The 9,449-nt window shown below is 40.7% G+C and overlaps 1 non-coding gene across 1 annotated transcript; it reads left to right on the forward strand.

Moving 5' to 3' along the window:
- Positions 1-5,878: 5,878 nt before the first annotated feature.
- Positions 5,879-5,983, forward strand: LOC120855276. Its single transcript, XR_005719237.1, has one exon. It is a non-coding gene; the product is annotated as a U6 spliceosomal RNA (small nuclear RNA).
- The last annotated feature ends 3,466 nt before the right edge of the window (positions 5,984-9,449 follow it).

Raw genomic sequence — 9,449 nt, forward strand, 5'->3', positions numbered from 1 at the left:
CCAACTCTCACATCCATACATGACTACTGGAAAAACCAGAGCTTTGACTAGACGGACCTTTGTTGGCAAAGTAATGTCTCTGCTTTTTAATATGCTATCTAGGTTTCTCATAGCTTTTCTTCCAAGGAGCAAGTGTCTTTTAATTTCATGGCTGCAGTCACCATCTACAGTGATTTTGGAGCCCCCTCAAAATAATACTGGGACAAAGGAATAAGCCCCCCCCTCCCCCCCCAAAAAAAGTACTGGGACAAAAGAATAAGCAGATGAATAGATCTCAGAGCTTTGTGACTTGGGCACAAAGTTACCTCTTTGTAAAGAGAGGGAGGTCGGTTTTTCTCCCAGCCCTGTGATTGGGAGAATTAAGGGATTGTAAATGTTTTTTCCTGTAGGGCCAGGGACTAAAGAAAGTCCGAGTATTTTCAAAACTGACCCAACTTTAACACTTGTGGGTATCTTTGGGCTTCAGATGAATACAGAAATATCTTAGGGAAAAAATGGCTCTTACTGGACTTCTGTCAGGTCTTGAATTCTGTAAATCTGACTTAGTAGTTCTAACAAGAGGCTGTGGAAGTGGTACAAGTCAACATGAAAGATTAAGTATCTAGGGATGTCTAGGGACTGAAATCTGACCTACTTGGCCTAGAGCCCTGAAACAACATGGACCCAGAGGATCACTTTTTTTCTAGTTGGCACAACGGTGCAGTATCATCTAGCAGTAATCCTGGGGAGAAGCCCTCAGAACTAAAATTTGAAGAATGAGTTAAGACTGATCTACTTCATAGGCAATTAAGACACTTATCCAGCTTCAGAGGCAGATGCTTCAAACTCACATGCAAGCTAATCATTTTAGGCTCAATCTTTAGCACATAAGAGTTAATTCACATGTGCAGTTCAAGGAGAACTTATTAGTATATTTTCTGAAGCACTCAATTCTTGCCTGAAGTATGTGGTAAGATGTCCTTTGATGTCTAAAGTTGAAGAAACAATAATGCTCTGTCGTAGTCAGGGTTCACCAGAGAAACAAAACTAGCTGGAAGAAAAATTTGACCTCTCTTGGCAGGATCCTACTGGTTCTGTTTCTGTGGAGAACCTGGACTAACACAGAGCATTATTATATTAAGCATTATTGTTTACATATATCTATAGGCTTCCCAGGTGGCACTAGTGGTAAAGAACCCACCTGCCAATGCAGGTGGTGTGGAAGGTCCCCTGCAGGAGGGCATGGCAACTCACTCCAGTATTCTTGCCTGAAGAATCCCATGGACAGAGGAGCCTGGAGGGCTGCAGTTCATAGAATCACAAAAAATCAGACACAACTAAAACGACTTAGTGTGTGTGTGCACCTGAGCACACGCGTGCGCACACACACACACACACAGAATGACCATATGGAATTAATTGACTTATGTGGTTATAGAGACTGAGAAGTTCCAAGGAATGCTGATGGTATAATTGAACTGGATCTGAAGGCCTGAGAATCACTGAGGCCAATGATATAAATCCCAGTCTGAGAAAATAAGATGGAATGGCCCACTTCAGTAGTGAGACAGGGAGGAAAAAAGTGAATTCTTCCTTTCTCTGACTTTTGTTCTATTCCTCAATGGACTGGATGATGGCTTCCCACACTGGGGCGGGCAATCTACTTTACTGAGTCCACAGATTCAAGTGCTGATCTTGGTGGGGAGGGAGGCCCACTAGGGAGGGGATATATATATATATATATATATATATATATATATATATCTAATATATGTATATAAAAATATATAAAATATAAAAATATATTCATATGTATATATAAATAATTATATATATAATTATGACTGATTCACATTGATGTATGACAGAGACCACTACAACACTATAAAGCAATTATCCTCCAGTTAAAAAAAAATCTCATCCAGAAACACCTTCACAGACACTAGAAATAATGTTTAATATACATACTCCTGTGCCCAGTCAAGTTGACACATAAAATTAATCATCACAGTCCTTATACTTCAGTAATAGATTATCTTAAGGGAAAAATTATTCTAAATGGATTTGTGTATGGAAATGGCTTAGAGAAAAGCCCCTCCTCTCCAGCCATAAATCAGTAACAGTAACTGTTGAGAAGAGGCAGGAGAAAAGCCAGGCCCCCTAACAGTCTCACTTCCATGGTGCATATGGGTTAGTTGCCTATACGAGTGAGAGGTACCCTCTGTGTCCAGGCTCCCTCCTGACATGTGTCAGCATGTCAAAGAGCAGATGAGTTGGCCTAGAAGAGAATAGATCCTTTGTGGGTTCTGTGAGTTAGAGTTTAAATATTTATGAAGAATTTTAGGTGTTCAAAGAACAGATGTTCTACCTTTGAGAACGGGGTGTGTGTGTGTGTGTGTGTGTGTGTCTGTGTGTGTGTGTGTGTGTGTGTGCACGTGCGCGCGCACACGCATTTAAAACAGAGAGAGACACAGAGAAAGACAAATAATAAGTTAGTCATAAGTATTTAATCCTGTCTACATTTTTTCTTAGACTGTGGGGTTAGTCATGGTAAGTTATGGGACATTAGAATTAGGTAATATCTGATAACTGGGTGATGATGGCATGAGGAAGAAAGGAATGGGGCAGTAAAAAGAGTATGAAAGATAATTTCTAAATAAATCCTCCCCTATCCTGCATGCTCCTCTGCAATGTGACTTTACTACTCATCTCATCTAATCTACTTGCTTGATAATTAATATAGAAAGGTCATTTTCATTAAAAGAAAATGAATATGTATATGAGTATGAGATCATGTTCCTCTGCTGACTCTAACCCATCTCGAAGTAAGTAACTTACTCCTTTTCCAATTAATATGCCAGGTGCTGCTAGTTACCTATTCAACTTTATTCTCCCCTTCTCTCTTACTTACAGGATCCTGCTCCCAGTTACAAAAACTACTGAGCTTCCCAGGCTCACTTACAGTTAGGAATTATCAATGGTTTGTGAGTTGAAGTTACTTGGCAGTGCCTCTAAGAATGCTTAGAAAGAAGTTAGAGGCAACTGGTTCATTTTTTTTTCTTTTCTTTTTCCTGCCTGGAATATGAATCCAGTGTCTGGAGGTGAAGCAGCAATCTTGCAACCATGAGTACAGAAGTGACACATTAAGTATGGAGAAGCTGGGAAAGAAAAGGAGCCAGATACCACTCAACCATAAAAAGGAATGAAATTTTGCCATTTGAAACAACATGGATGGACTTGGAGGGCATTATACAAAGTGAAATAAGCCAGGCAGAGAAAGACAAATACTATATTATATCACTTATATGTGGAATATAAAAATAAAACAAGGTAGCACCCACTCCAGTACTCTTGCCTGGCAAATCCCATGGACGGAGGAGCCTGGTAGGCTGCAGTCCATGGGGTTGCTAAGAGTCAGACACAACTGAGCGACTTCACTTTCACTTTTCACTTTCATGCATTGGAGAAGGAACTGGCAACCCACTCCAGTGTTCTTGCCTGGAGAATCCCAGGGACAGGGGAGCCTGGTGAGCTGCTCTCTGTGGGGTCGCACAGAGTCAGAAACGACTGAAGTGACTTAGCAGCAGCAGCAGCAGCAGCAGAGATACAGAGAACAACCTAGTGGTTACCACTGGGGAGAGGGGAAGGAGAATGGGGAAGATAGGGGTAGGGGATGAAAAAGCACAGTTACATATAAAATAAATAAGCTACAAAAATATACTGTACAGCACAGGGAATATAGCCAATATTTTGTATGACTGTAAATGGAGCATAATCCTGAAAAATTGTTAATCACTATGTTGTACACCTGGAACTTTACTATACATCAACCATGTTTCAATTAAAAAATAAATAAGTAAGGAGTCTAACTTTTTTTTAAAGTAGCTATGCTAAGTCGCTTCAGTCTTGCCCGACTCTGTGTGACCCCATAGATGGCAGCCCACCAGGCTCCGCCGTCCCTGGGATTCTCCAGGCAAGAACTCTGGAATGGGTTGCCATTTCCTTCTCCAATGCATGAAAGTAAAAAGTGAAAGTGAAGTCACTGAGTCGTGTCCAACTCTCAGCGACCCCATGGACTCTGCAGCCCACCAGGCTCCTCCGTCCATGGGATCCTCCAGGCAAGAGTATAGCAGCCCTTAACTGCCTATTTATGGACTTCATGGTACAGGAGAAAATCAATCTATTTGGTTAAGCCACTGAAGTCAGTTTTCTGTTATGTGCAGCTGAACACAATCCAAACTGATACATAATTCCGTAGATTTACACCTGAAACTTTTTTGGATTTGGGGCTGTGATTATAGTGGCCTATTCTCTCACAGAAGTTACATTAACTTACATCTGTCTTTTTTCCCTTATCTGCTAGGTATTTCTGCTGAACAGGGAAAATTTAATATAAACTTTGTTAACCAGTAAAAGGTATCTAACTACTAAAAATGGGAGAGTAGATTCTAAAGGGTCTACAAGCAGGAACTATAAGAATAGCTGCTACGCTTGGCTGAGAAAGAGTGAACAGTAAGGAGGAATTTAGAAATCTAGAGGCAAGGGCATCGCTGTCACAGGAACTTGCAGTCCACAGTCCACTTGTGGTGAAGAAACTTGCTGGAGGCAGGGCCCGCACAGTGAACCATGAGGACTGCTGAGGTGAACACAACAGGCCTCTGCTGCAAGCCAATCCACCTGAAGAAGAAAGGAAAGTCCTTCCTCTTGGTCTGGCTTCACAGTGTCTTTCCAGCACCCTCTATTGGCCAAACCGAACATTCTGCCAGTTGTCATTGCGGAAATGCCTATAGGGTCCAGTTATAGAATAGAAACAAGGCAAAGAAGCATAGATTTCTAGCTGAGAGTCATAAGTTACTAACTAGCAGAGATGGTAAGATTTTTAAGGGCAGGAATTAGGCCTAATTCATATTTATGTCTTCCACAGCAGCTAACATAGAGTATTAAACATAGTAGTCACTCAATAAATGTTTGCTCAGTAGTAACTAAGGTACTTAGTATGGTTGAAGTAATTTGCAAAAACTTATTCTTCTAACTAAAATTTTAGGCTGTTGGGACAAGTTGGAATGACCTCTAGAATTTCTTTTTCTTACTTGTATTGCAAAATTCAAACTTAGAGAACTCGAGGAACATTTTCTTTTCTTTTTTTTTTTTAATTTGTGGCATGAGTTTGTTCAAATAAACATTCTGCATGTGTACCTAAGAAGGATTCTGTATTTATAGTCTTGTGTACCTAAAGAATTTATTTAAAAAAACAAAACAATAAAGCCCTTTATTGACCTGTTCTATGATACAAAGGGGCTGCCCAGGTGGCTCAGTAGTAAAGAATCCACTTGCCATTGCAGGAGATGCAGTTTTGATCCCTGGGTCTGGAAGATCCCTGGAGAAGGAAATGGTAACCCGTTTCAGTATCCTTGCCTGGAGAATCCCATGGACAGAGGAGCCTGGTGGGCTACAGTCCAGGGTGTCACAAAGAGTTGGACACAACTGAGCTTGCCTGGAGAATCCCTTGGATAGAGGAGAATGAAGGGCTACAGTTCTTAGGGTAGCAAAGACTAAGACGTGACTGAAGCGACTGAACGTGCACACGTGCATGCATGAATGACGGAGCACACACAGCACACGTGATACAACAGAATACTGGCAGAAATGGGACACGAGCAGAAGCAGAATAGGCCCTGGGCTGCCTTGTGAGGCAGGCAAGGTCTGTCGGTGATTAGTCCTTGACTTTGTTCTCAAAGCCGCTGGTCTGTCAGTGGGCAACTGACTCTCTCTGCCGGCACCTTGTACTTTCTTGGCGTCTTGTGGCTACGTTAGGCTCTCCATGGCAACAGCTACTGAAGCTATCTCTTCCAGGTAGTTTCCACTTCTGAGCTCTTACCCATGTAAAATCTAACTTATTGCTTGCTTCAGCAGTGCATATACCAAAATTACAATGATACAGAGAAAACTAGCATGGCACCTGTGCAAGGGTGACACACAAATCCATCATGTATTCCATATTTTTATAGTCTGCTACTATTTACTTCACAAGTGAAGAAGGAATGTGAATACATCTACGAAGGGGAGAGAATTACAAATACATTTCCTATGTTTTAAAAATAGAAGGTTCAAAAATGGCTCCTAATATGAGGAGGAATGGATAGAAGGGAACAGGAATAGACACTGCTGCTGCTGCTAACCCTCTTTGAATATACTTTGCTTTCTGGATTTGGATTTGGAACCATGCAACTCATTTAAAAAAGTGAAAAAAAAATTAAATCTCCTATAAATCGAAACAAATGAATTCTACTGTATCTAGTTGGTAGCATAGCCACAATTTACTCTTTGTAGGTACAAAGAGTCCAGAAATGGATACAAAGAACAAACAACTCCTTGATCATACATACTCCCTGGCCCCTTTGTTGTTCCTCCAGGACCCTCCAGGACCCCAACCATACTGCCCCCTAAAACTGCATGTTTTGCTACTTAATTTGGAACACCTTATGTTTGCTTGTCTTAACCTCCACTTCATTCAAGTTTTTGCTCAAGACACCTCTTAAGTGTGGCTTTCCTGGATCCTTTACCTAACTTTATATTTCTCCATGGCTGTTATTGTTACCTTGGCATTATGTATAGCCGGTTTGTTTGTATCTCACATTAGACTCTAACTTCTTAAAGACACAGGAATACCAGACCACCTGACCTGCCTCCTGAGAAATCTGTATGCAGATCAAAAAGCAACAGTTAGAACTGGACATGGAACAACAGACTGGTTCCAAATAGGGAAAGGAGTACGTCAAGGCTGTATACTGTCACCCTGCTTACTTAACTTATATGCAGGGTACATCATGAGAAACACTGGGCTGGAGGAAGCACAAGCTGGAATCAAGATACCTGGGAGAAATATCAATAATCTCAGATATGCAGATGACACTACACTTATGGCAGAAAGTGAAGAACTAAAGAGCCTCCTGAGGAAAGTGAGAGTGAAAAAGTTGGCTTAAAACTCAACACTCAGAAAACTAAGATCATGACATCTGGTCCCATCACTTCATGGCAAATAGATGGGATAACAATGGAAACAGTGACAGACTTTATTTACTGGAGCTCCAAAATCACTGCAGATGGTGATTGCAGCCATGAAATTAAAAGACATTTGCTCCTTGGAAGAAAAGCTATGAGAAACCTAGACAGCATATTAAAAAGCAGATACATTACTTTGCCAACAAAGGTCCATCTAGTCAAAGCTCTGGTTTTTCCAGTAGTCATGTATGGATGTGAGAGTTGGATCATAAAGAAAACTGAACTCCAAAGAATTGATGCTTTTGAACTGTGGTGTTGGAGAAGACTCTTGAGAGTCCCTTGGACTGCGAGGAGATCCAACCAGTCCATCCTAAAGGAAATCAGTCCTGAATATTCATTGGAAGGACTGATGCTGAACCTGAAACTCCAATACTTTGGCCACCTGATGCGAAGAACTGACTCATTTGAAAAGACCCTGATGATGGGAAAGGTTGAGGGCAGGAGGAGAAGGGGACAACAGAGGATGAGATGGTTGGATGGCATCACCGACTGAAGGGTCATGAGTTTGAGTAAGCTCTGGGAGTTGGTGATGGACAGGGAGGCCTAGCATGCTGCAGTCCATGCAGTCGCAAAGAATCGGACACAACTGAGTGACTGAACTGAACTGATACGAGAGCAGGGAGTTTGTTTTGTTTATTGCTAGTTCTACATAGCCTAGAACTTGCTTGACCTATTTATAGGCACTCACTCCATTTTTAAGCAATGAGATTGGAGAAGGAAAGGAGAAACTTAAATTTTCTTCACATGTGAATGTGCATGCTTACCTCTGCATTATTTGATACGTTACCATAAGCATGAACTTCAACAGTTAAAAAAGCAATATGTTAGGAAAGTTTTAATTTCTGATAACTGATGAATGTATTATATTACCCCCTCTGTGGCACCTGCATTAATGAAACCAAAGGGAAGCATTATTAAATGTTGAATTTCAGTTCTTGGTGATGGGTTGGGTGTACTTTTAGGCAGTAGCCCTATCCAATATATTTCAAATTATATTCAAACTCTAATCTATTCATGGTAAGACTATTCCCGTTTCAAAGCATCATGTTTGTGTGGATGTGGGTTTGTACACCTTCTTATCTATATATTGGCTGGAGTTTCTTGTATTCTTTTATGTGATAGGAAGGTATATTGTCAGTTTCAGCTATATGTGTGTGTATATACATTTACACACACACATATATGCCATGCGGCTTGTGGGATCTCAGTTCTCCAACCAAGGATTGAACCTGGGCCATGGAAGTGAAAGCACTGAATCCTAACCACTTGACCACCAAGCAACTCTCGTATTACTCTACTTTTATTTAGTTTTTCTTATTTTTTCCCTTCAGATTCATGTGTCAATCATTCATTCAACAAGTATTATTTATTTATTTATTTTATGAAATTGTGAGCCTGCTTTCTATAAGGATTTTCTTTGCTGAGAATTCTAGAATAAAATATGTAGTAATTAAGGTAAAATTAAAAGCCTTTCTGCCTCCCCACCCCGCCCTGGCTCCCTACTACATTGCTATTAAAATCCTCTGGTCTTCTATAGGTTTTCATGCTACTCTCTCAATGCATCCCACCCTTGTAACTTTGACTGCTTTGCCTGGCAAAGCACAGGGGGACCTCTGAGTGTTCAGTTACCTCTTATATGCTGCTAAGTCACTTCAGTCGTGTCCGACTCTGTGCGACCCCGTAGATGGCAGCCCACCAGGCTCCCCCGTCCCTGGGATTCTCCAGGCAAGAACACTGGAGTGAATTGCCATTTCCTTCTCCATACCTCTTATATATATCAACAAAATACATGCTACTCAAATTCAGCTGAAGGTTAAAAACAAAACAAATGGGGGGACAGACTAAGTGCAGTGTTAAGAATTAGGACCAAGTTTTGTTAACTGTCTTTATTTGCTATCATTGCTCCAAGATTATCTAGACAAATAGTATTTCCCTTGAGATCTGATTATTCCTTCCCACATTACACTTCTCTTGTCTTGGAGTTTTTATTTAATTTGGACCTCTAACCTGCCAGAATAGTAACCCTTTTGGCTTACTCATCCCATGCTTTGACATCCAACCAATTTTCTCTTAAAAACCATCAGGAAAAGAATCCCATCAAAATTGTCTTTCTAAAGTAATATAAGTAATGTATAACTACAGGCTTATAAATAATCTAAACAATATAAAATTATAGCCAGCAAAATTATAACTGTTGTTTATCCTCCTCCCTAATATTGGTTTCCTCCTTAAAAATAAAAATTATTAACAGTATAGTATGTACCTTTCTGGGCTTTCTTGGTGGCTCAGATGGAAAAGAATCTGTCTGCAATGTAGGAGATCTGGGTTCAAGCCCTGGGTGGTGAAAATCCCTGGAGAAGGGAATAGCTACCAGTATTCCTGCCTGGGTAATTCCATGGACAGAGGAG

Source organism: Oryx dammah, unplaced genomic scaffold, assembly GCF_014754425.2.
Source record: "Oryx dammah isolate SB20612 unplaced genomic scaffold, SCBI_Odam_1.1 HiC_scaffold_27, whole genome shotgun sequence".
Classification (NCBI taxonomy): domain Eukaryota; kingdom Metazoa; phylum Chordata; class Mammalia; order Artiodactyla; family Bovidae; genus Oryx; species Oryx dammah.